The sequence below is a fragment of the Pecten maximus genome, chromosome 16 (genome assembly GCF_902652985.1).
Source record: "Pecten maximus chromosome 16, xPecMax1.1, whole genome shotgun sequence".
In the NCBI taxonomy this organism is placed as follows: domain Eukaryota; kingdom Metazoa; phylum Mollusca; class Bivalvia; order Pectinida; family Pectinidae; genus Pecten; species Pecten maximus.
Window position 1 is genome coordinate 27229485 of NC_047030.1, and position 21487 is coordinate 27250971.

At 34.2% G+C, this 21487-nt stretch overlaps 1 pseudogene; it reads right to left on the bottom strand.

The window, feature by feature from the left end:
* Positions 1-1685: 1685 nt before the first annotated feature.
* On the bottom strand, positions 1686-20845 carry LOC117345329 (annotated as a pseudogene).
* Positions 20846-21487: the final 642 nt, after the last annotated feature.

Here is a 21487-nt window from a genome sequence, read left to right on the forward strand (position 1 = left end):
TAAAAGATACTAGCTATGTACAGAATACTGAGCTACAAATACTTTCTGATGCCAGTGAGTATTTATGTACAATCAGAAAGTTTTTTTATGAGTAAGAGGAATGTCTGATGTATAAAATTACAAAGCATATATATCCAGACAGGTATAACCCAGAAATTGTAAATTTGTTAAAAATAAAAGTTTAATACCGAAAAATCATTAATCTTTTCAAGTCAAACTCTTTTTGGTTTATAAACATCTTAAATAGAGGAAATTCCTTTTTAACTGATGTAGACTGTATGAATGCCAAATTTTCTATTAAGTATTTATTGCAAATTAAAACAGATAATATAGAATACTTTTGTAATCTCCTTTAATATGGAAAAACATGTTTAAACAGTTTCATCTGTTAAACAGTATAGTCAAACCTGGAAGAAAGGGAGACTACAATTGATGTTTTAATCAAACCTCGGTCTGTGTTGTTGTATTGGTGCACTTTATCCTATTTGCTCTGGATGGCATGTGACAGGCCTCCTGTATGCTGTTCAGTGAGGAAGTCACCAACTGCTACAAAGAGAACCCCACTGTCCATTGTTACATTAACCCAGTAAATATTCTTCATTGCAGTTTATTTCATCATGTTAAATTTCAATATAAGTGAATTCTAAAACCATTTAATCCTAAAGCTTTCAGATAATAATTTGCTCTTGTTTATCTTGTTTATGAAATATTTAAATATTCAGCATGGTATTCTAGAGGGATCTTCATGACATCTCTTGGCACCCTCTATAGAAAAGACTGTCATTAATGTTAATTTAGAATGATGATAGGTGTTCACAATATTGATATTTAAACATTATTGATTAAGCACCATAACCCAAAACACAGAAACAAACAAAATCAATGCAATTATATTAAGCACCATGGATTTACTGAATAAGCACCACCACCACCACCCATAACACCACAGATAAAACCTTTAAGAATTAGGCACCATACAGATTGTGACCAACAGGCACCACCACCCATAACACCACAGATAAAACCTTTAAGAATTAGGCACCATACAGATTCTGACAGACAGGCACCACCACCCATAACACCACAGATAAAACCTTTAAGGTAGTCAAACTCTAACTACTACATTTTTGAAATGTGATTTATTCATCATTTTTGTGCATAAATTGGTAAAACAATCTATTTGCATCAATTCTATCCAGAAAAATTATATTTAAGGGTCAAAATAAGGGGGATAATCCATGACTGAAGACAACTGATCATTTCGTAGCTTAATTTACAATTTTCATAAAAGAAAAAAAAATCCAATAGTATTTTTCTATAAATTCAAATCAGTAGGTAAGCTCTTCACTCTATGATATGAAATATAAATGTGTTTTTTATTTTTCATATATATTTTGGGCATTATATGAATTTTATTTCGATTATCTCCCCTTTTTTTGAAATCACAAGATATCATTATCGCTAATAATAATACCATTAATTAAGTATTTTGCAAATAAACCACTCAGAACATTCCTGGGGGTCTAGTTAACATTTTAAAACCAAAAACACAAAGTTCTATCCATACAATTTGTGTAAACTAGCACTCAAAAATGGTGACGAACAATATTCACATAATCTTCCATCTGTCCAATTCAATCATAAATGTCAATTTTAGAGTACATAAACATACAAAAACTACATAATTCACATAATTCACTTTATTTCACCAGAATACATATCTGTATGCAAATATAAGTCACTTATAAGGGGGAAAAAAATGTCTGTCAGATAAAAAGAGCAATACTCTTTGAAAAAAACCTAAAAAAAACTGGGAGGGGGGGTTCTGCTATGAAATGATAGCATATGTCACAGAATTGACTTTATAGCAAAAAACCCACCTTCATGTGAACACGAGTCACTTACAGGAAAAATAAATTCTTCATAGTAAATATTTCCTGTCATTTACGAGTTATACCGCCAAGACAAAATGAAACATTCAGCAATATATTAACCTTTCGTGTATTGATATTTTTATTTTGAAGACAAAAAATCACTTTCATGCAGAAATTCTTTCATAACTGTACAATGTATATGAATATGGAAAATTTGAATATATTTGAGACACCCGTATGGTAGTATATACTACTTTACTTAGGTAGAAGAAACACGCTTTTCAAGGAATTCTGCAAGTTTTGGTATTGCCTCATCCATTACTTTTTTGCAATTGGTCACTCTGGGTTTGTCATCAACAGTTTTGTGTGTAAAAGTTGATCTGAGTCCATCCTCACCATTTCTCTTGTAAATTGACAAGAGATGCTGGAGTGTCGGACCCGATCCAGCCACATTTTCTATTGTCGGCCTCTTTAGAACACCACTTGAAATGAGGACTTCAAGTGATTTGATGTTTTTAGACTTTTCCCATGCAAACAACAATCCCTTGTACACAGCTTTGAGAGGAAGCTATTTGACAGCAGAATGTTCTCCTTTACCTCTTTCTTCTGAAGCAAATCACACAAAGCTTTGACATCCTCACATGCATCATGGGCCCCATAGCTATAATTATCTCCTAACAGAGATTTGGCAAGGGTTTCCTGCTTATAATTTGACATATTTGGAAAGGCCTTACGGAACACATTGAGTGACTCTACACATCCAAATGCACATGAGAAAAGCTGATCTAACATATTCACACTTTTTGCTGCAGTTACAAGTACAGGAAAGTCAAATTTTCTGCCATTATGTGCAATAAGTATAGGGTTTTCATGTTTTTCCAGAAATTTACAAACATGATTTAGACCGTCCTGAATAGAAACAGCATCCTTCTTCCTTCCATTCACTATCAGCTCGCCACTACTGTTGAGATGGATTCCAGTTATCTTTGCAGCTTCTTCCTCGATAGCTACAGCTGGTAACATGTACGAGTTGAATGGTTCGCTACTATCAACTACACGAGCAGCAATTTGTGTAATATGGGGCATGGCTTGTCCTCTTACTAGAAATGATATAAAAAAAATTATATGACGTATGCCAACATTAGATAATCATAGCAAATAAACTTGAATATAAACCAGACTGTGGTACTTTGTAGAGAGAAGCACCAAAAAAAAAATATATTGTAAGTTTGATCAAATTTGAAATGAATTATTGATCGAAACATTCATTGTGTACATGTATGCTCTTATTTACTTACTAAGACCTGTAGTTTCCAAGTCAAATGTGATATATGTCACCTTTTGACCATTTGGCTCTAGTCTTTTGAAAAGGCCCTTTGGAACAGCTTCTGGTATTTGTTCCGTATATTTTCCTCTAACCCAATTCCTAAAATTGCAAATAAAAAAAAGTTATCATCAAATTAAATTTTCATAAAACATTGAAATTATCATCAAACTGATTTATGATAATACAATCATATTGACACTAACAATAACATGTCAACAGTGAGTCAGAGTACCCCATGTTTTGTTATAATGTACGTTATCTTTTAGACTAAAATAGAATAACCAACACAGGCTAAAATTGAATTCTGGTACATGAGGAATACAAAGAACTAGCTTGACACAAAATATTTACCGGACTGATAGGTGTCCCCCTGTAGAGATTCCTTGGCACACTGTGTCACAGATCGTTCTTCCTTCAACTGGAGTCTCCTACGTTTATATGAAGGAAGCTTCCTTCGTTGATCCCACTGAAGTCTACGTTTCTGTCTCTTTGCAGTATACTTCTCTGTATGTAAACCTGGGGAAATCCCTGCCACTGTGTTTACCTAAAAATGGAGAAATGCACGACTTATTAAACAAGAACAAAAACTACAAAACATTTCAATATACAAGTAACTGTTGACTTAAAAATTATTGCTATAAGAAATATATCTATTGACCTATATATGCATATTATGATTCACCAAATTAGTTTTGGTTTTATGCTAATTGCTTATTATTTCAAGATTTATATACAGGTTTCCCCATGGCAAAAAGCAAACCCATAGAACTTTCACTAAAATATCTCTTCATATCATGGCATGCAGGTTTTGATAGTATAGGAAAGCAGGAGTATCCAGAATAAAACACAAACCTACAGGCTACAGTAAGTACATAGCAACTGCCACATGTTGGTTTCGAACTCACAACCAAAAGATCTTATCATTAAAAAAAAAAGATTTTTTTATAAACTTTACAACATTACCTTGAATTGTAGACTGCCCGAGATCTACAAGCTTGGTTGAACATCAAATTGAACAACAAACTCTGAAAGAAATAAAAAAAACAAACAAACTCTGAAAGAAATAAAACAACAAAATTAATAAAGGACAACCTCTGAAAGAAATAAAAACTAATTTTCATACAAAAACATTGAAACAAGAGCATTGACCAACAATTGAAAAATAAAATTCAACATTTAGAACATGAACTTTTGAACATAAAACTCATTGTTAATAATTTAACTTTTCAAACTTGAAACATTTTTTTTAACATACCTGAGCTATATAATTCCTGCCGTCATTGATGAAAGCTAAGGTGGCTTGCACACGAAAGTCCAGTGAGTATGAAGCACCATAACGGTGGTATTTAGGAGCCCTAAGTGTCACCTCTTTATTTGCGTGTTCACATTGCTGTGAAGATCCCAGATCTATGGAACTGATCGAGCAATAATGGGTTCAAACAGTAATTCCAGACGATGACGTAGGGCACTGTCTTTTAGTGCTGATTTTGTACGGCAGACTTCTATGATGGTATGTCTCATTAGGTCTTCTAAGAAATCCACAGAAGACTGGCTTACACTTGGAATGATCACCAAACTGATGAGGAATAAGAGCTGTAAGGTTATCACACAGATCATCCGGTTTTCCTTGATTTTTAGCAAAACAGTATCTTAGGCACTTTTGTATGTGGATAATGACATTTTTGCTAAGTTTTTCACCTTTTTCATGATGTAGAGCATACAAGCTCTTGCCAATATTCTTTATCACATGATTCTTGCCCAGACTTTTTTTCATATTGATTCCATGGTCACTTCTGAGCTTAGAGATCAAGGTATTGTCCCCATCACCTTCCAATACTTCCACTGGTGTCCCGTCTTTGGATGCCCTGCACACCTGCTGCACTTTCCATCAAGCGAGCACTTCCAGAAAGATTATGCACACAGCGATGAACTCTCACTTTAACACCTGGACGGTTCCGTTTCAACCATTTACAAACTGAACAAGTACGATGTAAAACTATGGCCTTCACAACTTTTTTTCCGTAATCCGCTTGCTCATGAAAAATGTGTGTGCTGCACACAGAATTAATAATATTAAAGACAATATTATTTAAAGGAACATTTTCCATGTATGAAAGCAATTGAAAAATCAAAAGTATAATACAAATACTACTTTAGTCAGAATATAACATGAGCCTATCTTGCAGACCTTCAGAAACAATATACTTATCATGAACAAATATCTAGATACCTACATGTCAGACTGTCAAATCCACATTTGTGCCAGGCTGTATCTGCACTGCATTTTTTTCCTTTCCTTGTTTTGCTTGGGAAATGACCAAGAAGCTTCCTTAGAGTTGTACATGTGGTTTGGGCAATCCTTTTCGTCGAAACGTTTCTGTGTTTCCTCTCTGCTGTGGGCAAGGATTTGGAGTTGACTGGAGTGAGAGTACTACTGCAAATGAAGAAAAAGATAGACATGCTATATTTTTTTTTACAAAAACACAAGCTCTATTGTTTCATATCTATTATTATAAAAATTGTGATACCTGGGACTAAATCATTTCTGTAAAAAAACAAACACATTTTTATTTTAAAAGATTAGACAAATTCACGGCTTTCAGGGTATAGTTTATTTACCTCTTCCATATCAATCAAAGTACTGTAAGTACTGAAGACACAGGGGTCAGGGGTGCACATGTTTTTTTTTCCAGTCATGAGAGAGGTAGGCGGAGCTTATTTTGGGTGTTGTAAGATGTAGTAATGTAATTTGAAAAGTCGAGTACTCTACTTTACCCAAATACTATTTTCGTGACTATGATAATGAAAATAGTTGCACTATTTCATGGATTCAAAATGTTTTTTTAATATGATAAAATGGTAACTGGCTTATATTGAAAACTAGAAATGGCATTTACACCTCTAGCATATTTAAAGGGGAAGTAACTCCATACTATATGGTTGTAAGGTTTGCACAAATTTGTTTCAATATATACACTCATAAGCAAACAATACTTGTTGTGTTGATTACATCTTTGCTATAATAAATATATTGATTATGTAATATATGTATCCACACATTGCACTGGTGAATTAACCTACAGAATTTGTTGTCAGGAAATACCTCGGTACACTAATACCAAAATAATATATTGATAGTGCAAGTAGTAGATGGTTTATGCTACAAATTCCAACATTCTACACATATCTGCCGGAAACGGGTGATTTGTTTTTAATTTCTTTGGTTGCAACAAGTAATTGCTATAAATGCCAAGAACATTTTTAATTCATAGGCAAAGTAACATATAAGCATTAGGACTTCGCCAAAAATAGCACAATGGAATGCAGGGACACATAAAGATTAAATGTCCCGTCACAAAATCAAATTCGACCAACTGAAATCCTCAGGAGGAGGGAGGACTTCCTTGTCTTGCAGACATATTTCTAATTTCCAAAAAATAAATCCTTTCTATATATATGTGTGTCTTTACATGCATGAGAGAATAAGAAGATATCTCAATTTTGTCCACATCATACATACTGTACCTCTCAAACAAGAGGCCCAATGGGCCTGTATCGCTCACCTGGCTCTACACCAACTTTGACGTTGATTGAGGTAATTTCTACACATACTATGCTGATTACCTCTTTTTTCATATCAAAGAATTTTCTAGTCCTTCATTCCAGCATAATACCGGTATTTGCCAAATGTCAGGCTTCAGAGACTCTTGGCTATCGCAAAATTATTGCGTACAGATTTAAGCCAATTTCACCCCTGTGACCATGAATGAAGGTCAAGGTAATTTATTTTAACAAATTCGGTAGCCCTACGACCCAGCATTCTACAGGCCCAATATCACGTCCCTGGGCCTCTTTGTTATTGAGAAGAAGCTGTTTGAAGATTATAGCCTATTTGACCCATGTGACCTTGAATGGAGTTCCCATGTGACCTTGAATGAAGTTCAAGTTCATTTATTTAAACAAACATGGTAGCCCTTCACCCCAGCATGCTACAGGCCCATTTTTAAGTCCCTGGGCCCCATGCTTATTGCAAAGAAGTAGTTGGAAGATTATAGCCTATTTCACCTCTGTGACCTTGAATTAAGGTCAAAGACATTTATTTGAACAAAAGTGGTAGCCCTTCACCCTAGTATCCTACCGGCCCAATATCAAGTCCCTGGGCATCTTGGTTATTGAAATGAAGTCGTTGGAAGATTATAGCCTATTTCACCTCTGTGACCTTGAATGAAAGTGAAGGTCATTTATTTGAACAAACTTGGTAGCCCTTCACCCCAGCATGCTACAGGTCCAATATCAGGTCCCTGGGCCTCTTGCTTATTGAGAAGTTGTTTAAATGAAAAATTGATGCCGGACGGATGGACGCCGCACCAAGACATAAGCCCACTTGCCCTTCAGCCAGGTGAGCTAAAAATACAAGAAACACAAACCAGTCCAGTCAGGCCATCTCTTATCTAGTTTCTATTCTATGGAGATCATTTGGCTACAATGCTTTGATATTATATTTAGATTCGCTATTAGTATTATTGATATTGGATAATTCTAAGTATGGATTTTACTGTGAGTGGATATGTATACTGACTATGTAATATTTTGTGATCTGGAACATGTCATTGAAAATTTGAAAGATGTTTTTAAAACGCATGACAGTATAAGTCACTGCTTTGAATAATTTTCTGAATTTTATTAGCTCGTTTTTTTTCAAAAAAGATGTAGAGCTGGAATCATTTTTTTAATTTCATTAGTTAATTTCTTCAAAGAAGATGGAAAGCTAATGTTGTCACCCCAGTTTCGGTTACGTTGGTTTTCAAATGTTAGTAGTTTTGGTGTTAGCTGTTTATCAATACATGTGAATGGCACATGACTAGTACAGTTGATCAATAAACATCAATGTCATATGACTAGCACTGTTTATCAATGGATGTCACATGTCAAATTAATACATTTTGTGACAAAAAGCTGCTTTTTGACATGCTTTGAACTTTATCGATTATGTGAAAACAATATTTTTTTGGTGCACGTCTAAGAGTTAAAAGGTGTCAAAACATTGCTTTACAGATATTCGGCATATATAACGTTTTGGAGTTACATTATCCCTTCGAATGCCCAAAGCCAAATTAAATGGGCTTTGTTGTCGTCATTCACATTTTTTGAGTAACAGTATTGCATATTTGCCAAATATGATCATTGTGTAGCAAATACATTGGGTTTGTGTGGAGACCTCCTCCTACATTAAATAATCCATTTCTTTCAAACTTAGTATACATATATACCATGGCATAAGTTGTGTACTAGGCCCACTCTAGAACTTCATTAAATTGTGGTTTGTTTGGTAATCTCTTCAAAGTTTTCAAACTTGGTATGTTTCATAACCATGACATAAAATTGTGTTTTCCTGAACTGCAGTTTGATTTGACAACATAACTAGAGATATGGACAGAGGATAAGCCCTTTGTGGAACTTATTTAATTCAGGCATTATGTGGTTTGTTCGGAGGTCTCTTCCCGCCATCAATAACCATCTTTTTTTCAAACTGGGTATGCCATGTCATGAAGTTGCGTTTATTTCATTTGAATATATTTTACGAGTTATGGCCCTTTGTTTGTTATATTTTGACTCAGTTAGAAAAAGCAAGAACCTTTCAGCTACAATTTCTTTTTGTGATGAGTATAAAGTTTACTTAATATTTATCCAACAATTGAAGAATAATTTGTAAATATTCATCACTTCCAATCATCTTAATGACAAGCAAAGTACGGGTGTATGTTGTTCCATTCTGTCTTGTACACATTATAGATCTATCAGTTACTTAATTTGATTGATAGGGTAACGGTATCAACCTGGAGAAGGTTAATGGACTTGGAGGGTGCAGGACTTGCGCCCCTTGTATTAGTTGGCCAAACGGACTTGTGTATTAACTGAAACGGAGGAAACTGGGCCTAAAATTGGCATCATTTTCAGAGAATGGACCTAAATGTTCTTCATGTTGCACAACTGTATTGACTATGTATTGTATGTAAAATAGTAGGGGTTTATTTGACCTAGAAGTACTTCAAATTAGTTTTTGTAATCATTCATGAATCACGGTCCAATTGCCGTCTGAGTTGGATATTAATCTTTTAATGTAAGACATAAATCAAAATATTGAAGACACTTGAATAAACTGTATATGATTCAATAATCAACACAAAGGTTGCTTATCATTCAACTTTTTAGAATCTTGTTATATTTATGCTATAACATAACGCTTTCACTTATTTATGTTTTATAATTCCAAAATCCTCATTATGCAAATTAAATTCCACATGAACTTGATATCATAAAATAAGAAAAAAATGATTTAAGATATTTTCAATGGTTAATTACATGTTACAAAATATGCAAGAAATTGTGAGTGCAGGGCACAGTAAAATGTGATGATTTCCATTCTTATGTGGTCTTCTATAGATCTATATCTTTTAAAAAAAACAAAAAAGTGACGCCATCACCAGTTTATATTATTGCTTTTCCTTGATGTAAGATTATGAACTATATATGATTGACTAATTAGATTCAATTTGTTGTATGAAATATTCATTTGCTTACCCTTGCTATCATAGTTTGTTTTATATAGATTTACTGGCCATGGACAATAAGACATATTTCTTACTCCATCCTACTCTTTTAGCCACCTAATACATTCACAGTTATAGAAGTTATTTCTACCATATTTTAAGATTAATTCCTCACACTTGGGAAGATATAATCAACATGCCTGTGAAACTATAATTGACCATGCAGTGTATTGAAAGATTCCCTGAGGCCTGAACTGTCCAGGTAATAAAAGGGTATCGCACCCGTATCAGCAGGGGAGGGGGAAGGGAAGGCGGGAGGGGTTGAATAATAACCTATTGAATAACCTATAGATCTCAATGTTTCACCTGCATGATTTACACATAATTTTAATTCCTAAGACTGTCTTTATGATAACATAAACTAGATGTTAATCATCTTTGACTATAGGTTTAAGGTTTCAGTATCTATCATTTTGTATCGGAATAAAAAACTAGCTACTGAGCTAGTTACACTTCATTTCCATTAAAACATATTCAATTGTGTAATTAATATATAAGTACAAAAAAACACCTGGGTATGCTCGACAATGCGGATGTAGACAGGGCAGGGTATACCATTATATATACGGCATATGCATTGGCATCACTGGCGGGCACATCAAACTAATTTATAATTAGCATTCAAAACTTAGAATTACATGCTCATATCAGCTCAGACTTGTTATACTTGTTATTAGAGTGAACATGATTTTCATATAGCACTCTATGTTATATGTTTACACTCCATACTGTGTAGCTACAAATTATCTATAAAAAAAACCACATTCATTCACATGTACAGTTCAAATCAATTTGAAGTGAAATTTTGTTTTTAACTTATATTTTTTTGTAAGCACATTACATCAAATATTCTCCACAATAGTATATGTACCATATACATAACTGTAACTGCATGATACATATGTATGTACATATATTTAATGTTAATTTATGTTAGTGAGATCTGAATGTAGCTATAACTTACTTAATTTTGAAATTGATGATATCAAATCATCAATTTCAAAATTAGAATGCCCAACTGGAGTGGATGAACTGTACATGTAGCAGCATTGAAACATATCTTAGTTAGCAAAGATGCAAGAGGTTGTGGCTCTAAAAGCTAGAATTAGAGGCAATGTTTTTTTTGTGCAAGATCTAGACCACATTTCATTTATTTTATCCTATTGGGTTTATTTGGTATGGCAACGTTATGACTAATCAGCTAGGCCTAATAAAAATAGAATGATGTCAAAAAATTAGAGTAGATATAGGTCGGTTCTTATTTCTATTCTATTTTTCTGTTACACTATAATCTAGATTTGAGATATAAAATTTGCATTTCCAAAAATAGACTTTTCTTAAAATGAAATTCATGTGTATCAGGTGTTTTAATGTAGATTAAAATGTCAACTCATAAAATTATACAAATTAAAGTGTTGATATCCCATTTAATTAGGCATTCATCACAACGAAATTGAATGAAAACTAGCTGGCTTTGAAAAACGTAGATCTCAAACGGTTTGTTAGCATCAGGCTATTGTGTATACTATCATTATTACGGGGTGTTATTCTATTCAAAAGGATATATATATCTATGCTTGTCTGTAGGCAGTATGACAGCGAAGAACCGCTGTAAAATATCACCACTGACAGTAGGTCTACAGTATAGTACTAGTACTGGTATCGATCTTTTCGAGTTCGAAATTCTGCTCAGGAAATGTTTTGTTGAATGAGAAAACAATGCCTCACCTGCCTAGTTCACTGTTGATAAATTCTTATAAAGGTATTATGTATTAGCCTTCTCCGGTGTGTTTTTTTTTAAATTTTGACCTGATTCCAAACAGGTAAGTCCGTACACAAAGTGTTCAAAAAAGCCTGCCGCCTAACGGCGTGGGGAAAATCTCACATTAACCGCATCGTTTGCATTTTCACAACAGCACACATCTCTGAAAATAGCTACCAATATATAATTATCGCATTGCATAGTATTCTGATCAGGTAGATTCTATATTACAATCACAAAAGAAAGTCTACGACGGTAAACAAGATGGGTGAAATATGTCTCGATGAACATACGGGTCACAAGGCAAAACTGACAGACAAACCAGCGACCGGGTCAAATGTCCGGATATATTTAAACTGTGATATTCCATTTAATAAAGCAAACACAATAATTAAAATATATTTCTAATAAAAGCTACACACAAAGTGGCGTAAATTTACACGCTTTTAGCGTTTAAATAAAATAATGAGTAAATAAATTAGGCCGCTTATATTTTTTCCGGATTTAATATCCGGGCCGATTCAGTATGTTTTACAAACAAAACTCCATAGATCTAAAAATAGCGCGGACAAACTGGCACTAGTTCTATCGGTAATCTTTCGAAGTCCATATTTACACGTCAATCTTTCCCCATCACTTCAATACTTCTACCTTCTACATCGAATATATGAATCCAAGGTAACTTGGCGTATTACCGGCAATTTGCAGCACGTGTTGTGTATTTATTACATAATCGGAACCGAAGTGAAGTTACTATGTAGGTCAACCCTACGATAACATATATATCCAGTATGGCAGGTTAGCTTTTAGCTTCGAAAGTAAACATCAAACACACAAAAATATACTTACACAATAAAATAAGAAAGAAATGATGTTATAATAATATGATTATGACTAATTTGTAGGAACCACATTAACTACAGTAATTATTTCACATCTTCCATTCAGCAGAAGCAAAACTTGTGTATTGTAATATTGTTCAGAGAGCCCGGTAGAGGGCAGTACCTGTCTTTTTACCACTGCCATTTCCGGTTTTCGTAGCGATCCCTATGACTCAGGGTTACCCCTGTGTCAAAAAACTGACTTTTTATATTTTAAGTACAAACCTGTTCAAGATGGGTTGACTCGTAGTATCATAATGGGAAGAAGTTGTAGCTGCATTTTGTTTAGATGCTGTTACTGGTTCAGGTGTGTCCAATATACAGGGGGCAATTTTTCTATGTGTTTGATATTTTGTCTGAAAATAAGCCAAACAATATATACTTTGGAAACCCTCAATACAATACTTACAGTGTAGTCAACAGGAAAACATATACAGGAAACTTCATACATGTAAATATTATTTATTTTATTCAGGTGAAGGGTTTGATAACTACAGTAAAACCTCACTATTAAGACCACCTGGGGGTCCGGGTCAAAGTGGTCTTAATAGCGAGGTGGTCTCAATACCGAGGTTGACCAAATTGAGCAAGACCATCAGGAACCGTAACTCTTAATTGACTGAACTCCGGTGCAAGTTGTATAGATTTGGCTAAATAATGGCATAGTCTTAACTTTAAATAACAAGAATTCCACGGAAGTGGAGGTGTCGCCTGTGTATGCGAATAATTAAAGGACAATAACTATTTAAAACTAGGACTTGAATAAAAAAAAACAATAACAAACTTGTCCACAGTATTATGGTAACGAACCTTCCCATGAAGTTTCAAATTAATCCTGTAATAATTGTTCAAGTTATTGAGTGGAAACCATTTTCGCAAAAAATGAAATGGCTATAACTCTTTTAAAAAGGTGCGAATAATTTTGGTTATCGAACTTGTCCGAGCTATCATGGTAATGAACCTTCCCATGAAGTTTTGAATTAATCCGTTCTAAACTACTAAAGTTATCGCACGAAAACCATTTTCCGGACGACGCCGACACCGACACCGACGCCGAAAAGTAATACCTATATGTCTCCTTTTTCAAAGGCGACACAAAAACAAAGACAATTGTTTGTTTCTTACAGCTTGATTAATAATAATCTTCATTTAATGAATAATATTTTTATATAATTTGGACCTGTGTTTTGCCGATCCCAAACTGTTCAGCAAGTTGTCGCTGGCTACAACCATTGTAATCCGAAAGGTTCTGATGTTAATATCGCCTTTCAAGATCTGCCTACGTAGTAAGATCGTCAGAAAATTCGGACTACGACCATTGCTACATTTAATCAGTTCAACTTTCTTTTTTAGTGATAACTCATTACGTATACGTGGTGTGGCCATCATGAGCGAAAATAGAAATTAAGTTAGAAAGAATACCATAATTCTACTGAAATATTTGAAACCAAACATATTTTTTCAAGTTTTAATAACACCTACGTGCTACACACCCTATTCGGCATTGATACAAAAACATCAAGATCGCTGTAAACACTTGCGCTTGACCAGAAAAAAAGCAAACATACGATGTTTATTTTACTCACCTGTATGCAATCGGTTCTTAAAACGACCAACAGCCACAAATCAATTATTTTAATACCATAATTAATAAACAAATGTACGGTTATTACAATTTTCAAGCCCAGATAGATAATCTGATCACTTGTGTATTTAATCCATCACAGCGCCACCTAGGAAGGGCGATCACCCATAACGGTAAACAAATGTCTACAAACCAAAACCCGGCACATGCTCGCTTGTTACGAACAGTGAAAGAATGGATGTTTATTTTACCTTCCTGTCAGTGCGAAGATTTCAAAGAGATTAATAGCCATTCTACTCACCTGTCAATACACTGGTCAATAAACAAAAGATCGATAATTACGTATACACACGTCAATGGCTAGTTTGACACGCATTACCGTAAGCTGTTCACGGCTCGCTACACACCAGGTACATTTTTAGTCACGACCAACTGGTCGTAATTGTGGGAGTAATTAACGTTAATTAGTGGTCGTTGGGACTGCCCAAGGTGGTCGTAATAGTGAAGCGACCAATACAAAGATATATAGAGAAAAAATCGGGACTGAAAATCAAAGTACTGGAAGTACTGTAAACGAACATTATTGTTTAATGCAAAATCAGTAATCTTCTTAGTTTTAAGTTGATAAATTTACTGATATCGGTTTAGGAATTAATTGCAAATAATTTGAAATGTTTGCAGCTGTTCTGATTTGATTGTACACATGCATGTTTCTGTAAGGTCCTAATTGAAATTGGAAGTTTGTTGATCTATCTTGGATCAATGAAAATAAAATATGTCTTCTTTCTTTCGGGAAGCCATCATCAGTTATAATACAGCCCGGACTCTGTGACCTTATTGATGCCAACTTCTAATATGCACTAAATTTAGGCTAGTTCCATCGTTAGTTTGGCATACATAGTTGTATTTCAACTAAATATGATGAAACACACATAAAGAATTACTGAAAACCAAAACCAGAGCTGCTAATCAAGGCCCGAATAAGGAATGTATCCTATTGAAACTGTACTCAAGCATTTATGGTACTTCAAAACAAAAAAACCTGACTCCTTTTGTTCAGGAATCATTTGATGTTAATAAATCTGTATATGAGAAGATAAACTTCTATTATAATTACAGTATTGTAAACAATGTGATAAAGAATAACAACCAGATAAAGACTATCTTCATCGAATAATTCAGCAAACAGGAAAAGAAAACTTCAAGATTCATTTTCAACTTCAAACCTGATCACAAAGATTACAGTCCATTCGATGGGACGACACATTCCCTATTTATTGTCCTTTTCCAATGTTGATCATCCAATCATACTGAACCACACAATTCAGCAATGTAATTGCACAAATCACACCTTTATGTGGTGAGAACATTTTTGGGGGTGTTATAAGATTCCATAACTGTATGCAAATTGTGAAGCATTCCATATCTATAACTATATATATAACAGTACGTGTATATATTTACACATATCAAAATTGGAATGACACAGGAGATTTGCAAGTTTAAGTTCACCATCAGTCATGGGAGGTTTATGTAAAATGTTATATTTACCGGGGTAATTAGTAATTTTGAGAATATATTTATGAAGCTCTATTCTGTACATTCTACCAGTTCTTAGAGAATGGACACAATTTTATGTTCTCCAATGTCAAAATTAATCATATGTAAAATATTAGGGGTTTATTCGCCATTCTAGGCCTGATTGCCGTCATAGTAAAATTACCAAAATGGACTTGAAATCAATATTTTTAAGAGAATGATCTATGACTTGAATATTTCATAAAAATAATGTAATACATCGTTTATTCACTTCATTCAGATCTTCAGACACCACATAATTTGTGAAGTCATATATAGAAATATATGAACCATTTTGTTATTATTTATAGTTCACACAAGTAAGCACTAGATGTAAGCAGTAAGTATATGTACCGCTATCTACTGGCATGACTTTGAGTACAGTAAACTACACTCGCTTTGTGGATATTGACAGGATAACATATATTTACATACTAATTCAATTTTAGAATTGTAACTGAAATCTTGTAACAGCATGGCACAAATAGTCATCTGAACATGTGTTGTATATTGAAAATTTATTTAAGGTAAATTTTCAGTTTATCAATTCATTGATTACTCCGTGTTTGAAGTATGGTGTAGTGAGAATTTCAAGTCTTGATCATGACTTGATGAAAATTTTAAATAAACAAATTATTAAAATGAATTTGTTTGAAAAATAACACAAGTTCCACAGCAATATTATATAGAGAATCAATCACAATATATATTAAAAGTTATAAAACTACAAATAACAATTAACGGCTGAATATCAAATTAAGTGAATATCACAAGTCTTTTTGCATTTGTTTTTAGATAATCCGGATTTCGGTTTTCCGGCTTTAAAAAAAAACGAGAAGTATTTTAATTGCCGTTATAGTTGAATTACCAAAATGGACCTGAAATCAGTATTTAAAAAAAAAGAATGATCTATGACTTGAATATTTCATAAAAATAATTTAATACATCGTTTATTCACTTCATTCAGATCTTCAGACACCACATAATTTGTGAAGTCATATATAGAAATATATGAACCATTTTTGTTATTGATTTATAGTTCACACAAGTAAGCACGAGATGTAAGCAGTACGTATATGTACCGCTATCTACCGGCATGACTGAGTACAGTAGACTACACTCGCTTTGTGGATATTGACAGTATAACATATATTTACATACTAATTCAATTTTAGAATTATAACTGAAATCTTGTAACAGCATATGACACAAATAGTCATCTGAACATGTGTTGTATATTGAAAAATTATTTAGGTAAATATTTAATTAACTCATTTGCTTGACTTTTAGAATTGTAACTGAAATCTTATAACGGTATGGCACAAATAGTCATCTGAACATGTGTTGTATATATATAATTGAATAATTATTTAGGTAAATATTAACTCATTTGCTTGACTTCAATTTTCAATTTATCAATTCATTGATTACTGTGTTTGAAGTATGGTGTAGCGAGAATTTCAAGTCTTGATCATGACTTGATGAACGTTCTAAATTAACAAATTATCAAAATGAATTTGTTTGAAAAATAACACAAGTTCCACAGCAATATTATATAGAGAATCGATCACACTATTTCAGAAGTTATAAAACTACAAATAATAATTAATGGCTGAATGTCAAATTAAGTGAATATCACAAGTCTTTTTGCATTTGTTTTTAGACAATCCGGATTTCCGTTTTCCGTCTTTGAAAAAAAATTACGTAGGCGTATTGCATAGTAAACGTAGCCATGTGTACAGTGTACATATGTAACAGCTGATTTCAATCAGATTGACTTAACATGAACTTAACACCGTCTCAGTAGTTCGTCACAATCGAAAATTTGATCGTGAATTCGGTATTTTGCAAATTCTTTCAAAATACTTCCAGGTAAAGGAAAAAAATGCATATGGTCTCTATACACACACCAAAGATTAATAGATCCTATATTGGGTCCATTCTCTCTTAAAAATATCGATTTGGGTCCACTATCGGCCATTTCGGTAATTCAACTCTAACGACAATCGGGGCGCGATTCGCAAATGAAAAATTAATTTAAAATTCGTAAACCTCTAATATTTTACATATGATACAATTAGGCATTGAAAAACATATATGTGGGTCAATTCTCTAAAAATAATGCCAATTTATATTATAATTAAGCCCCATTTTTCTTCGTTTCGGTATTTCCAAGTCTGCTTCACCTGTGGTCCGTTTCAGTAAATATTCTCGACTTTGCCGAAATAAAAATAAGCTATATAATTGTTCATTTTAAACATGACAACTGCCGACCACACGTATCTAAAAGTGTTATTGTTGATATCATCTGAATATTGCCGTAGTTATCTGTCACTTCGATTGTAAACCCATTGCCAAAGTCATGGAAGAATCGACCAATCAAATTGGTTTAACGTTTGATTTCCGTAATCTTGCAGTTACCTCCCTTACAACAGTAAATACGTTCTAAGTATCGCCTACAACAACCAATCCTGTGCACATGGCAACAAGATATTATCATTTGCATTTGATTTATTGGTCGTTTTCATCAAAGGAAAATGGAAATACAGTAACCTATATAGTATAGTATGATTCCATGTATCGTCTCGTATGCCGTTATTGATATATTTCTTTCTCTAAATTATATAAATACTCATCTAGTTGATAATGATGTAACATTCTAGAATATATATAATACACATTTAAGTAAATCGCGGACATATTTGCAGACCGATGCTATAATGTCAGCCGTTTTGGAATGAACACGGAAGAGCAAAACTTTCTAAACATCCAGAGACGAATGCGCCTGCGCAATATTTGTTTACATAAATATAGGCCCTATTGACCTGGAGTTATTCGCAAAGTTCAGGTTCATTTAGTCTTCACATTTCGCTAGCGTTATGCATTTCTCAAATCGTATGCATCTTGAAAACATCGACTGAATACATTTCAACATTTTCGGTAAAACTACTACATAAAACGAAGATGTTTTTGCAAGTAAATTATTTGAAGCGTAAGGCAATGGGGGCAGCCATATTTCATTGAAACAGACAGTAGATGGCGTATTGGTGAATGTGGCTACCAAATATGGTCATATTTCTCAGTCCAGTTCTTGATGGCAATAACCGAACATTAATGTTCGTTTAAAAAGTGCCCGTAATAGCGGGGTGGTTGTAATTTTGAGGTGGTCGTTAGGTGAGGTTTCACTGTATTATAAATGAACATATGGAAGATACATTCAATAGCAATATATCATGTTACATACTTAACACTTGGGGATGCATCTGCCAACACCCATGTACCTGAATCCTCAAGGAAGTCATCAGCGGTAGTAACATCACTTTGAGCCAATGTACAGGTAGATTCCTCATTAGCAATATCTCTGGGGAAAAAAAGTTACTTCATCAAAATATTAACTCAGTGTATACGTAAGTTAAATTGATTTTCCACTGAAGCGAATGTTAATAATTATATTAGAAATTAATCTAACAAATATTTAATGTTTGCGTTTTTTTCAGTTCATAGAAATTAAAAGCTTTATGAATGTGAAACATGTTTCTTATAAATGTCATTTTATATATCTTTTTTTTTTCAAAGTAGATTTTATATGAAATATCACATGGTACATACTCCATTTCCATTTGAAAAGCGTCATTAGCTGCTTTCTCCGTTGATATCTTTGCAACTTGTTCGATGAAACCCCCTGCCCTTCGAATTCTCTCAATTTTCTTCAAGTTTGGATTGCTGATAGGCTTTAAATTCAACGTTGACAGGAAATTGTTCACTCTATCAGGACCACCAAGACTGTCTATCAATGCTGATAGTAAAGTATATGTATCCATGTTATAATAATGTCCAATGCTTATGCACCATACATGTTAATCAATTAATCAACCTAATCATTTGCTAGTAGGTTTTCTAGTATTAATTTTTCATGAAATTTTAAAAACAATTTAAAACAATTTCAGAGTTGGTTAAATTCATTTTAAAAAGGAAATGGATGGAAATGAGGTAATAAAATAAGCATCAGCATACATGTGAACACAAACATGAATTGCTTCTGTTGATCATTAGAAATATGTTATGTACTTACCAACCCCGAGTTTGGTGTTGATCGTGAAACACAGAGCCCCAGTGTGGGTTCCTCCATACGGCACACGGTTAATATATCCGCAGTCATGGTTCTGGCATTACACATATAAATATCCCCCTAAACCCTTTTGAAGTTCACCGAAAATGTTATCATAAGTTAGAGGTACTGGCCCCAATCTGCACTGTTTACAAAACTTCAAGCGAGATAACAACACGTCAAGTTCAATGATTTGCCGGCCCTGTTTCCAGCCATCTCGTGTAGAATCGGGCTTGTCATCGACTCTGACAGGTTCGTCATAATAGCTGTGATCGGATTTCAAAGAACACTTCTTCTTTTTATCAACAGTAGCCTTTCTTTTAGTCGAAACAAATCTGCCCTTCAAATCCCACTCCGATTCAACGGGCGCCGCCATTACAGACGGCGCTGCGACGGCAGACAACTCTGTCCATCGAGGATAACTCCGGTCGAGATTACGATGTTTGCCGAGTACCTGCATATCATTGTAACTCGGCTAACATTGTTTTTTTTTACCGGAAGTCTGAGTTAGAGTGTGACTACCTTAAAAATTAGGCACCATACAGATTCTGACCGACAGGCACCACCACCCATAACACCACAGATAAAACCTTTAAGAATTAGGCACCATACAGATTGTGACCAACAGGCACCACCACCCATAACACCACAAATAAAACCTTTAAGAATTAGGCACCATACAGATTCTGACCAACGGGCACCACCACCCATAACACCACAGATAAAACCTTCAAGAATTAGGCACCATACAGATTCTGACCAACGGGCACCACCACCCATAACACCACAGATAAAACCTTTAAGAATTAGGCACCATACAGATTCTGACCAACGGGCACCACCACCCATAACACCACAGATAAAACCTTTGAGAATTAGGCACCATAAGGTTTCTTACCAACATGCACCACCACCCATAACACCACAGATAAAACCTTTAAGAATTAGGCACCATACAGAGTCTGACCAACAGGCACCACCACCCATAACACCACAGATAAAACCTTTGAGAATTAGGCACCATACAGAGCCTGACCAACAGGCACCACCACCCATAACACCACACATAAAACCTTCTAGAATTAAGCACCACATCCCATAACACAACAGATAAAACCTTTAAGAATTAGGCACCATCAGATTCTGATCCACAAGCACCACCACCCATAACACCACATATAAAACCTTCTAGAATTAAGCACCACAGCCCATAACACAACAGATAAAACCTTTAAGAATTCGGCACCATGAGATTCTGACCCACAAGCACCACCACCCATAACACCACATATAAAACCTAGAATTAAGCACCACAGTCCATAACACAACAGATAAAACCTTTAAGAATTAGGCACCATGAGATTCTGACCAACAAAACATATATATATACAGTCAGTGGCCATAAGTATTGTCTCATAATGGCGACGTCATTGTGACATTTTGTGAATTATGAACATTTAGAAATCTGTATATCTCAAAAATTAAAAGAGGTACATACCTGAAATTTTCAATATTTTGTTATCTGTCCTCTTACTCTCATTACACTTCGTAATCTCTGTGGTAACGAGTTGTAAAGGGTCTGAATATAGTAAACTGGCAAGCCGGCCCAAATCTCATTGACGATGCGGATTAAGTCCCCTCGGTTTTGGATTTCATTTAAACGTCTTGAAAGCTGGGTTTTAATAGTTTTCCATACATTTTTTATTACATTTAAATCTTGACTTTGAGATGGCCAAGGAAGTGTTCTGATGTTATTGTTAT